Here is a 12,808-nt window from a genome sequence, read left to right on the forward strand (position 1 = left end):
GACTTTTCGCAGCATTGTATGGGAGGTCCTAATCAGTGTAGCAAGGCAAGGAAAAGAAAAGATTTAAGAATCCAAGGGGAAGAAACAATGATTTTTTCTTTCATCGAGAAAAAAACCTAAGTACCCTTCATTATCTCCAGACCCATAACTAGAATCAGCTCTCAAAACACCATATGGGGAGGGCCTCAGGAAGAGATAGCTTATATATCCTGAGGAATAAGTGTAGGAATTGAGTCTAAAGATATTAGGACAAGGAAAACAAAACATAATCCTGGATTAGGCTGCAGTTATCGATATGGGTGTACAAAGCAGAGATCATGGATTTAATGTTTTAACCTGAGAGCTGAGAGTGACTCTAACAATCTGCCTGCTCGGTTGACTGAAACCTAGGTTCAACTGCCTCATTCAATGAGGTTGGGACGTCAGAACCTCCCTGGTATAATGCAGAAAGAATCCAAAGAGTTAAGGAGATAAAAATATTGGAATGATTTATCATGTGCTACCACATTCCCATGACCACCCAATCTCCAGAATACCCTTGAGAGAACACCCCCTTTATTAATCACTGAAAGATGCAGTTGTGACAGAAGTATCAACAGCCTTAGAAAAACTCTGTGGTGGCTGTGCTCTTCAGACCCAGGGAGAATGGTGAGAGGTGCTAGTGTTGAAAGGCCTTCACCATTTTGCTTCTGGGCTGTGCCATTCTCCTGCCAAAATCTAGCCTTTGCTGATCTTGATTATTCTGACATCCCTTGGAGCATCACAATGGTCCATGATGATGATGTCACGCCAAGTTAAGTTGGTGAACAGTAAATGCAAAGTACTGTCACTGACTTAGTAAGTCCATACGTGCCAGAAACAGGAGATAAGCCCTCCCCCAAATTTAGGACCTCACAACAAAAGCGAAGTTTCTAAGTTATAACAGTGTAGAGAATTTTGGGGATTCTCTTCACCTGGGTATTTGAAGTCTTTATGGAAAACAGAGATACTGCACAGACCCTCCGCCATTCACCAAGAGGAAGATCGCAGTGAAGCTCTCTCGAGTTTAGGAGCAAAGATGCTTCCTCTTCAGAGAATTTTTCTTTTGATAATCGGCACCTGGCTTGCCCAACATGCACTGGGCACTATCTAATTCATCAAGACATCAGATGTGGTACACGAAGATTCAATCCATCACCAAGCAGAAGTGGTCCACAACAGGCATCAGGAACAAGTAAGTCATGAAAGCACAAGGAAGTTCCATGAGCAGGTGGCTCAGGTTTTCATGACACAGACTCTTGATGCACTACTGCCTCCATTAAGTCACACTTTTGGCCTCACAGGGATTCTTTATGATCAGTGGGCAGAGGAAGGAAAAAACGCGCCTGGTGTATAGACTGTTCTTCATGATGGGCTGGCCTTAGCCAGAGGTAGACTGGTGCAGTATGACAGCATTTAGAGTGTTCCCGAAAGACAATGAAAGGAAATCCTCCCAATGGGCAGAACTTCAAGAACTGCATCCAGTTTTCCATCTTATCTGGCTGAAAACACAGCTTGGGGTCCAGAGCTGTAGTCATTCATGCATGGAAGTGGCTAGTGGCCAGGCCGTGTAATCAGGTGCTTCGTAAGAAATATTAAATAAGAAGATTGGTAACAAGGAGTTACAGGGAAGAGACGTGGATATACCTCTTAAATCTGGGAACACGAAGGTATCTCTCTTATGCTCGATAGCTCTATAAAACACATCTACCACAAAGGTGGTTCTCGGTACGCGGGTGGACAAAATGACCTATTCGGCATCTCAGCGTCTCTTCCCAGCCACCCTGGCGTGCGATCAATAAACTTATGTATAGAGTGACTGTGTAGACAGGAATGGAGACCATTTATGGACTGAATAAGACAGAATGCCTCTTATTAAGGGTGACCTGGCTGCTGCCACTGCGGGATGTCCAGAGACCCCAAAAACCACCATTTCCTAGACAGACCGGCCAGTCATCTGGAGACAGACTGAAGTTGGTTATACTGGATACATTTCATCATGAAAGGGAAAATGATCTGCCCTTACTGGCTACGTACGTATGTATATATTGCAGTGTGCGTGTACACGTACATATACAAATACATTCTATAACTTATGTTTATATGTATTTACGTATTTGTATGATTAGTTTTCCTTCCAGAACCACTGACCGTGTATTTGCAGAATGCCTTATTTACTTGCTTAGTATCCTCCACGACATTGCTTCTAACTTCTTAGAGTTAATCCTAACTCATTTTACAGCAAACCAAACGTGGTAATGTGCCCGTGTGCTCAAATCCAAGGAACACAACAGTCTTAGGTACCCCATCATCCAGAAGTAACTGAGCGGACAGAACAGCAATACAATCCAACGGGCTTTCAGTTAAATCACCGACTTAGACACAAGCCCAGGAGCTTGGCCCTGTGCTATGACTGTTTTCTGTACTTTGAATCAGTGACCAGTATATACATCTCTTACAGAAGAACTTGTGAAAAAGTGCACTTCAAACATGTAAATAGCCACAAAATTACAAAAGACTAGTGACCAGAAGGTTTAACAAACTCATTTATACATATTAATGAAGAAAGGCAAGTAACTCAAATGGCAGAAAACCTACACAAAAAGAGACAAGAAGGAAATCTAAATGGCCAGTGAAAGCACATCATCTTGTGCTGAACTATATTACTAATTAGACATGTAAATTTAATGGTTTTTAAAATCTATTTATTTTGAGAGAGAACGAGAGAGGAGGAGGGGCAGAGAGGGAGAGGGAGGGAGAGGGAGGGAGAGGGAGGGAGGGGGAGGGAGGGAGGGAGGGAGGGAGGGAGAGAGAGAGAGAGAGAGAGAGAGAATCCCAAGCAGGCTCCACACCCAGCACAGAGCCCAATGTGGGGCCTGATCTCACGAACCAGGAGATCATGACCTGCGCTGAGATCAAGAGTCGGACACTGAACCGACTGAGCTACCCAGGAGCCCCTAGACATGGAAATTTAAACCACAACACACTTGTCAGACTGGATAGGTTTCTAGAAATCTGACAGTACAGGGATGCCCGGGTGGCTCAGTCAGTTGAGTGTCCAAGTCTTGATTTCGGCTCAGGTCAAGATCTCACAGTTCGTGGGTTCATGCCGGCATCAGGCTCTGTGCTGGCAGCTCAGAGCCTGGAGCCTGCTTCAGATTCTGTGTCTCCCTCTCACTCTGTCCCTCCCTTGCTCATGCTCTGTCTCTCTCTCTCAAATATAAATAAACATTAAAAAAAATCTGATAGTACAAGTGTTGGCAGGATGTGAAGGGACTAAAACACCCATACAAGGGAGTAAAATTTATACAACCACTTTGATAACTTTACCTAATGAAGGTCAACTTTTTCCAGCTTTTTAATCTCAAACTTTTTGTATTTTTATCATTTAGATAGGTCTCTTTTAGCATGCATTGTTTATTGTTTTTAAAATATCTAGGCTGGTTAAGCGTCTGACTTCGGCTCAGGTCATGATCTCACAGTTCGTGAGTTCCAGCCCCGCGTCGGGCTCTAGTGCTGACAGCTCAGAGCCTGGAGCCTGCTTCACATTCTGTGTCTCCCTCTCTCTCTCTGCCCCTTCCCTGCTCATGCTGTGTCTCTCTCTGTCTCAAAAATAAATAGACATTAAAATATCTAGGCTTACAAACTTTGTTTTTTTAATTGAAGCAGTTTATTTAATATTATGATTACTCATTTATTTGGGTTTAAATTTACCTTTTTTGTTATTGCTTACTATTTATATCAACTGATCTATAATCCTTTCATGTCTTCTCTTAGTCTTTTTACATTTTTTATTCTATCAGCTGGAGATGACACTCTCGTACTGTTTTTAGTGGTGACTGCAAAATTTCAACATGCATCTTTGACATCAAAATCTAACATTTCATGTACTTTCACACTCCTCCTAGACAATGCAAAACTCTTAGTATTTTTTATAATTTATTTTGATTGAGAGAGAGAGAGAACGAGCATGCACATGAGTGGGGGGTGGGGCAAGGAGGGAGAGAGGGAGAGAGGAAGAGATGGGGAGAGGGAGAGAGGGAGGGGGAGAGGGAGGGGAAGAGACAGAGAGAGAGAGAGAGAGAGAGAGAGAGAGAGAGAGAGAGAGAGAGAGAGAATCCCAAGCAGGCTCCTCCCTGTCAGCATGGAGCCCCAAAGCAGGGCTCAAACTCAAACCCTGAGATCATGACCTTAGCCGAAGTCAGACACTTAACCAAGAATCGGCCACCCAGGCACCCCTCTTAGCATTTCTTAACTTCATTCTGTCTCTCCTGATTTGCATGCTAGCTTTGCTGTGTATTTGTATCATATCATACACAGTTTAAATCCCATGAGATTGTTTTACAGAATCGATGTTCATTTAGATTTGCCGACACATTTACCTTTTTGTTGCTTGTTTCTCTCTGCATTTCTGAACTTCTGTCTGAGGTCACTTTCCTTCTGCCTAAAGAATGCCACTTGGTCTTTTCTTAATGGAGGATCTGTTGCTGAATTCTCTCAGGTGTCATTTGTCTGAAAATGGCTTCAGTTCCCCCTTCAAATTTGAAGTATATTTTCACTGGAATTCTAGATGGGCAGACGCGGTCTTTCAGCACTTTGAGGATTTCTTTCTATTGCCTTCGACTGCTACAGTTTCTGTGGAGAAGTCACATATTGTTCTATTACTGCTCCTATGACGATAATTGGCTTTACTTCTCCATGTAGCTTGTTTTCTTCTCCTCCTTCCGCAGGTTTACTCTGATGTGTCCAATTTGGGATTTCCTCCCATTTATCCTGATTGGACTTTGTAGCTCTCCTTGAACCAGTGGTGGCTTGAGGTCATTCACTGTTATGGAAAATTCTCAGCAAATATCTATTTGAATATTGCTTCTGACCCATTCATTGCCTCTTCAGAGACTCCAATTCCATATGTGTTAGACCTTTCTCTGTGCCCCCTTGTCTCTCACCCTCTCTTCTATTGTCCTTTTTTTTTGACTCTCACTTCATACTGGATATTTTCTTCTGAATTTTCATCCAGTTTATTAATTCTGTTTTCAGCCGAGTCTAATTTGCCGTTAGACCTAACCACTTAGTTCTAAATTTCAACTATTTTGTTTTTTACTCATAAAGGTTTATTTTTTAATAGTTCTAAATTTCACGTACTTTGTTTTTTTAAAGGTTTGTTTTTCTAATAGCCAGGTTCTACAACAAATTCTCAATTTTGTCTTTCTTCTTATTGAATATATTAAGCTTACCTATTTGAAAATCTGTATCATGCCATTATCTGGGCCTCTATGTAACTGTTTGAAGTATCTGTAGTTTCTTTTGGTTTTTCTTTGTGTTGTTTTTATCTTTGTGTGCCTGATTGTCTTCTTTTTACTTAAGTATATAACACTACATATCCTCATTGTATATAAAGTTACAGAAATAATATGTGGGAAAATGTTACTTTGGCTAGGCAAACTAGCAATCTTGGATTACCTTAGTGCAATTTCAAGAACTGAGATGATGTGAAGCTGTTTCAGTCTACCCCAATTCAGCCTCCCTCCTAGGGTATAACCCTTTGTTGTCTAAAACCTAAGTAGAAGGGATTATCAGGCCCTTGTTACCGAGCCCTGGACTCTAATTTTTGCCCCATAGTCCCAAGAAGCTGTCAAAAGTGCCATTCATCTTTTTGGTTTCTCATAGCCTGTTTTGAGGTAGGCATAATGGAGACAGATAATGCCCAAATATAGCATGCCTTCAATAATGTGATAAAGAATATTAATCTTATGTCAGGAAGATTTTGCTTCTAAAAGTACTCTCGCGTTTATTAAGAGCATCATGATCATACTGTGTCCGGTCCCTCCAGGTGACCAGATAAATCACGGGAATTTTTTTTATAGTAGAATCATCAAAGAGTGCCTTGTGTGCAGCGGCCCGTACGTCCTATTACCGTCAGTTTATATGGACTCTGATCTCTGCTACAGAACATAAAGGAATGTTGGAGCATGTGCCTTGTAACTGGGGGTGAGAGATGGGGGAAGACATATGTGAGGGTATAGAAGGGTATATGCAATGTATTGAAGGGCCCCTGTTCAGGCCACCTCACTCTGCCCGCCCAAATTCAGAATCAAGAGAGTCACCAGGAAAGAAGGAACAAAAAATACACGCTGTAAAATAAGGCTGCAAAGTAGTGGATTTGTCTGAAAATTCCGGAAGAGCAGGCGTGCTAGTCAAAGGTGTGGTGCTGGCCGCCCCTGCAGGCAGAGCCGGGGGGCTGACAGTGAGCTGCGCCCACCTGCAGGGACAGAGGCAGACACCTCCCTTTTCTCCGTCTCCATGGCTCTGCCTACATATCCCGGGGTGTCCGGGGCTTGACCTGTCTTACCTACAGCAGTTACAAGAGAGCCGCCCCGATGCCTAGATTTTTCTAGCACATTCCCAGATTGCACACATTTTGGGTTATGTCCAAAAAAGAAATTGTGATAAAACATACAGTTAAGCATTTTAACCATTTTTTAAATTTACAAAAAAATATTTTTTACATTTATTTATTTTTGAGAGACAGAGAGAGAAAGAGAGAGAGAGAGCGCGAGCGCACAAGTGGGGGAGGGGCAGAGAGAAGGAGACACAGAATCCGAAGCAGGCTCCAGGCTCTGAGCTGTCAGCACAGAGCCTGATGCGGGGCTTGAACTCACAAACCATGAGATCCTGACCTGAGCCGAAGTCGGATGCTCAACTGACTGAGCCACTCAGGCGCCCCATAGCCTTTTAACCATTTTTTTTTTTTTAACATTTATTTATTTTTGAGACAGAGAGTGACAGAGCATGAACGGGGGAGGGGCAGAGAGAGGGAGACACAGAATCTGAAGTAGTCTCCAGGCTCTGAGCTGTCAGCACAGAGCCTGATGCGGGGCTCGAACTCACGGACCGCGAGATCGTGACCTGAGCCGAAGTCGGCCGCTCAACCAACGAGCCACCCAGGTGCCCCCCTTTTAACCATTTTTAAATGCGCAGTTCCATGGCACTGCATACATTCAACGTTGCTGTGCGACCCATCTCCAGGACTCTTGCATCGTATTGATAAATCTGAAACTCTCTGCCCATTAAACAACAACCCTCCATTCCTGTCTCCTTTCAGGCCCCGGAAACCACCGTTTTACTCTGTGCCCATGAATCTGATTACTCTAGGTACTTCATATGAGCAGAATCATCCAGGATTTGTTCTTTTGTGCGTGGCTTATTTATTTTTATTTTTTTAAATGCTTATTTATTTATTTTGAGAGAGAGACAGTGTGTGCAAGCAGGGGAGGGGCAGAGAGGCAGGGCGAGACAGAATCCCAAGCACGCTCCACGCTCGGCGTAGAGCCCGATACAGGGCTTGATCCCATGGCCTGCTCCGAAATCAAGAGTCAGAAGCTTAACCGACTGAGCCACCCAGCACCCCTGTGTATGGCGTATTTAACTTGTAATGTCCTTAGGTTTCCTCCACGCTGTAGCAAGTGTCAGCATTTCATTCCTTTTTAAGGCTGAATAATATTCCAGTGTGTGTACCACATATGCTGCATTTTGTTTATCCATTCACCCATCACTGGAGATTTGGGCTGTTGCCATGTTTGGGCTCTTGTGAATAATGTTGTTATGAACACTGGCGTTCAAATATCCGGTCAGGTTTCTGCCTCCAATTCTTTTGCGCACACACACCCAGGAGTAGAATTACTGGATCACACGGTAATCCTACATTTAAGGTTTTGAGGAGCTGCCATACTGTTTTCCATGGCAGGTGCCACATCCTTGACGAACTTGCTATTTTCTGCTTGATTTTGTTTTGCTTGTTAATAGTAACTGTCCCAATGGGTGAGAAGTGGTATCTCATTGTGGTTTGACTTGCAATTCCCTAGTGATTAGCCCAACTGCCTTCTGTTTGGCCAGACTTAACATCTAAACTGCCTTTTCTATCTGGAATTAGATTAAAACTCCTTTGCTAGACCACATAAGGACTTTTGGTTAAAAAGAGGAGAAATGTGTGCAAATACCATCAAAAGTACCATCAAAATCATCAAAATCAACCAGAGGGGTTACTGGATCGACCTGTGTGCTAAGCCTTGGGATATTTGCTGAGGCAGGTCCACTCTGAGGCCTCGGAGGCCCAGTTCAGGAGTGTGGGTAGAGCATCCTCCTTCCTCTTAACCCCCCGCTATCTCTAAAGCACAGCGAAATTTACTTGGGATGTAATGGCTAGTGCCTTTTTACGACTGGGGACAATTTAACATTAATTTCTAAGAGATGCCATCTCTCCGTTCAATGTGTTTCATGGGTCACATGATCTCCGATTACTAAGGTGACACTTAGGACAATTTTATGGCAAATTGAATCCCAAATTACAGCCCTGGAAGGGGTCCACATTAATAATGGTCTGTAAGAGCACAGCAGGGGCCTGAGCCGGGTCATGCCACAATCGAATGCAGTTACTAACGCGACACTATGGTAAGACCGAGAAGAATGTATTATCAAGACACATACACTGATCTCCTTTCATAAGAGGAGTGGCGAAATTACTGTAGACACCCTTGGATTATGGAATAGTGAAGACAGAATTATTTTTGCATGAGTTGGGATTTCCCTGTAGCTAAGTGAAGAAGCATGACCCACTCTGAGTGAATTGGAATTCCTTTTTCTTTCTTTTATTCTTTAAAAAAAAAAAAAGGATCAAACACTCTGATTGTTCTCTTTCTCCTGTGGGCATTTTACTTCTTAGAAATGAGAAACCAGTGCTTCTAGCATAACAGAGAGGGAGGAAGTCTGACTGGGTAATTATTAAGCAAAACCCATAAAAGTAATAAGCATCACCCACAGAATACTTTAATTTCTGAGCGATTTCAGGATCCTCATGCACCTGTGCAGAGCAACGTGCTAAGGTTTGGAAGATGCTCGGAAAGCAGGTAGGTTTCCTCTCTTTTAAGAATCTACTCCAGAAACCAGATATCAAGGCTGATGTTCATGCAGACGCACATCCACTTACGATCGTGAGTGTGAAGGAAAAACAAGAATTAGAAAGAAAATTGTGCCCTAGTAAGCAACACCACCCTGGGATCCAAGGTAGCTTTTTCATACCCTGAATACCGGACTATTTCTGAATTCTTATGAGGTTTCAGGGAACACTGACTCGGTACATCTCAAGTACACACGAAACTGTACTCTGGGACTTCACTCTGGGTTTCTACGTCCTATGTGTAGCGTATGCATTTCTAATTAATACAAAAGATTAAGTATTTTCTAGCTCTCTGCTTTCTCAGTTTTCTTAAAGACCTCAGAGTCCTTGTCATGTGACTAATGAACTCATTCACACACTGTAAATATATTGGATATCTATCTTAAGCAAGGTGTTGTGCTAGATCCTGGGGGAACCAGACACTGTTGTATCCTCTCAGGACTTACTGTCCAGCAGTGAGGACACAGCGAGCATACAAAACAGTAATATGTGATAAAGGGGGCTTTTTCAGTTACCGAGTACCCGTCTCCTGGGTGCTGAAGACAAGACAGACCTTCGAGAGACTCTCCAGTGGCATTTCCCAGAAAATAGCACATATGTAACTCTCGAAAGAGAGGATGTGGGAAAGTGAAGAAATTAACTGTAACAGACTGAATTCTGTCTCCCTGCAAGTTAATGTGTGAACTCCTAAAAACCCTAATAGCTCAGAATGTAACTGTATGTGGACAGAGGGCATTTATAGAGGCAATTAAGCTGAATGAGGTTAGTAGGGTGGGCCCTAATTCAATCTGACTAGTGTCCTTAGAAGAAGAGGAAGTTTCGGGGTGCCTGGGTGGCGCAGTCGGTTAAGCGTCCGACTTCAGCCAGGTCACGATCTCGCGGTCCGTGAGTTCGAGCCCCGCGTCAGGCTCTGGGCTGATGGCTCGGAGCCTGGAGCCTGCTTCCGATTCTGTGTCTCCCTCTCTCTCTGCCCCTCCCCCGTTCATGCTCTGTCTCTCTCTGTCCCAAAAATAAATGAAAAACGTTGAAAAAAAAAATTTAAAAAAAAGAAGAAGAGGAAGTTTGGACATACAGTTTGGCCATCTGCAGGCCAAGGAAAGAGGTCCCCAAGGAAACCAGCCCAGCAGGACCCTGATTAGACCTCCAGCACCACCCCCCCCCCCCCCCTGCACTGAGAGAAAATCCATCTCTGTGGTTTCCGCCCCCCAGGCTGTGGTGTTCTGTTACCGCAGGCCGAGCAAACCTGCATTCTTTCTTAAGTGTTATTTCTACTGAGATTAAAAAAACCCAAAAAACTGAAAAATCCCAGAAAAGTTGCAAGTACGAGCCAGAAAAACTTTTTTTTTTTTAAATCCTGAACCATTTGATAGTAAGTTGTTGACGTGCTCCTTTCTGCTCATTCTTCCTGACCTTGCCAAGCATTTTCTTCCCCGTGCTGTTGGATCATCTATCATTCCTCTGAAAACTAATCACATCGAAATAACTGCCACTTATTTATCTGTCTCCCCACCAGACTCTACGTCTCTGGAGAACGCGACCTAGGTTTCGTCTCTCTTTGTACCCGCAGCCTCTGACATCGTGTTTGGCTCATGGTAGGTCAGCGCTGGACAAATCTGTCCTAAGAACTGAGGGCCAGGTGCCTTGCTGGCTGGGTGGAGAATGATCCTTCCCTCGGGGAGCTCTCAGGCGAGAGGGGAGAGACATGAGAAAAGAGGCGGAAGGGTGTGAGTTTGAGGTGGCAAGGGAGCTCACAGGAGGGTGCCTTTCACAATCGGAGAGCCTTCCATTAAACTGGGCTCGACACGCCCTTGGACTTTGGCAATGGTGCCTTGCCAGGGCAAGCACTGAAGAAATGTTTGCACGGGTTTGGACCACGTCTGCCCCATTCACTGCTGTCTCCCCAACCTCTAGCAGAGCTGACACATTGTGGCGAGCAGTAAATATCTGCACGGTGAACGCACGCGTGAACAGCCAAGGCCTTCCTGTGTTTTTCAAACGCCTTTCCCCTCACTTTCTGACTCGTCCTTGTCCAAAGGTGTGAGCTAATCCTTACCTCAGTGGAGGTGGTGCTGAAGATCAAAGGCAGTAATAAATATGAAAGCACTTAGTATAGTATGCAGCGGTCTATAAACAGGAGTTTGTACTCACTGCGTCTTCCCTTGGAGGGGATACGTTGGCTGAAGTCGTGCTGAGCTGACCTGCTTGGGGTTCAGATGCCCTCAGGACCTACTTACGCTCCTGTCAATGCAAAACAGACCCAAGAATTCTCGATTTACCATTCTTTAGATGTTTCGTAGGTTTTAATAAGGACCTTAGAGATTCCTTCCTTTGCAACCAGGAAGGAATAATTCAGGTGCGCTAATTAGGTTCCATGCACTCACCGCTCTTGGGGACGGTCCTAATGAGGGATTTTCTTTTTTTCTTGCTGCGTGCTCCCCAAGGGGGCTCTTATTAGAGGAAGAGGAGACCCGCGGTCACAGCGAGGGGTAGGCCGTGTCAGGCAGGGCCCTCCAGAGAAACAGAGGCAATAGGATGTGCGCACATATGGAAAGAGGATGCGGGTCCCCGACACATCAACTGGGTCACGCGGGATATGGAGGGGGCTGACCAGGCTTAAATAACGAGCCGTGTGTGTGTGTGTGTGTGTGTGTGTGTGTGTGTGTGTGTGTGTGTGTGTCTGGGGGTGCAGCCTGAGCCGGCTCAGGAAGCTGCAGCTCCTAGAGCAAGTCCCTTGTCTGGTTTGTGCCTGAGTGACTTAGGACTTGCCTGGGTGGTGGGACAGGGAGGGGCTTCCCAACCCCCGGGGACCCCGAGCTGGAAGGTTCTCCGTCAGTTGTCCTGGTAGAGGAACACAGCCGCGCGCAGACGGGAGAGGGCGGCTTGCCCAGGTGTTCCTACCCGAAGTCACGCGCTGCTGGTGGGTTGGGAGAAGGGGGCCTTGGTGAAGAAATAGCCTCCATCCCCGGCTCCCCAGACACTTGTGCGCAGAGGAAGGGGTGCCGCGTGAGGGGGGCGCCCCTGGGGGAGGGTGGACCCCGGCTGTGAGCAGCCCCCGGGAGCACTGAGCCAACACCTCTCGGGGTGTACGTCCCGGCCCGTTAGCCCGGCTCTGCGCCGCCTCGTGCCCGGGGTGGACGCCGGGACGCCCGGCGCCGCCCACCGGCGGCCGGGAGGGGACAGGGCCGTGCAGCCGCCCCCACGAGGGATGTGCGCTCCCGGGGGTCCCTGCCGGTCCCCACGGGCCTGTGCGCGCACCCGGCGTGGGCTAGAGCTAGGTCTCTACTGCTCAGAGGAACCGTATCAGGCAGAGGCTATTACCTGCTCAGCCCTGGTGCGAGGGGGAGGGGGACGTGGTGGCCGCGGGGTGGAAGGGACGGCGACCCCCAGCTGCTCCGCCTTACGCCCCGGACAGCATGTGCCGCGTGGTCCGGGGACGCTGCCCCGCGGCAGCTGCAGAGCGAGGCCTGCGGCGTTAGGTGGAAGGACAGACGTCCTGTCGGCTCAGTCAGCACGGCGGTGGTGTGCGCGTGCGTGTCTGTGCGTGTGCGCGTGCGCCCGGGGGGCATGCGTGCGCTTGCGTGTGTGCGCGTGCGTGTGTGTGTGTGTGTGTGTGCACGCTAACGTTCGCGTCACGAGTCGGTAGGTGGTGGCTTCGGGGTGACCGTCTGGAGCCTGCGGCGGGGCCTGCTCAGTTAGCCTGTGAAGGACTCTGACCGGGAATCACCCTCCAGGCGTCCCTTCCATAAGCGCGTTCAATCTCATTACCAAAATCGAACCAGGAGGCTCGTGAATTAACGTCTTAGAAACTATATATTTTTTGGTAAACTAGGAGGCACT

General features: G+C 46.3%; 2 long non-coding RNA genes across 5 annotated transcripts in view; one reads left to right on the forward strand and one right to left on the reverse strand.

Moving 5' to 3' along the window:
• Positions 1–12,431, reverse strand: part of LOC122235739 — a 42,345-nt gene extending 29,914 nt beyond the window's left edge. Inside the window, exons 1-2 of one of the 2 annotated variants that reach the window (XR_006213758.1) lie at positions 12,290–12,431; positions 11,120–11,209 (exon numbers count right to left, since the gene is read on the reverse strand). This is a non-coding gene — a long non-coding RNA (uncharacterized LOC122235739). Of the gene's footprint in view, positions 1–11,119; positions 11,210–11,352; positions 11,808–12,289 lie in introns of those variants that run through there. The other variant, XR_006213759.1, reaches the window with a different exon arrangement.
• Positions 794–11,086, forward strand: LOC122235735. Of its 3 annotated transcripts, XR_006213753.1 has the most exons (3): positions 798–2,051; positions 10,485–10,563; positions 10,886–11,086. It is a non-coding gene; the product is annotated as an uncharacterized LOC122235735 (long non-coding RNA). The 3 variants fall into 3 exon arrangements; XR_006213752.1 differs by having other exon boundaries at positions 794–2,055; positions 10,485–11,086; XR_006213751.1 differs by having other exon boundaries at positions 794–2,051; positions 10,485–11,086.
• Positions 12,432–12,808: the final 377 nt, after the last annotated feature.

Source organism: Panthera tigris, chromosome F3 (assembly GCF_018350195.1).
Source record: "Panthera tigris isolate Pti1 chromosome F3, P.tigris_Pti1_mat1.1, whole genome shotgun sequence".
Taxonomy (NCBI): Eukaryota; Metazoa; Chordata; class Mammalia; order Carnivora; family Felidae; genus Panthera; species Panthera tigris.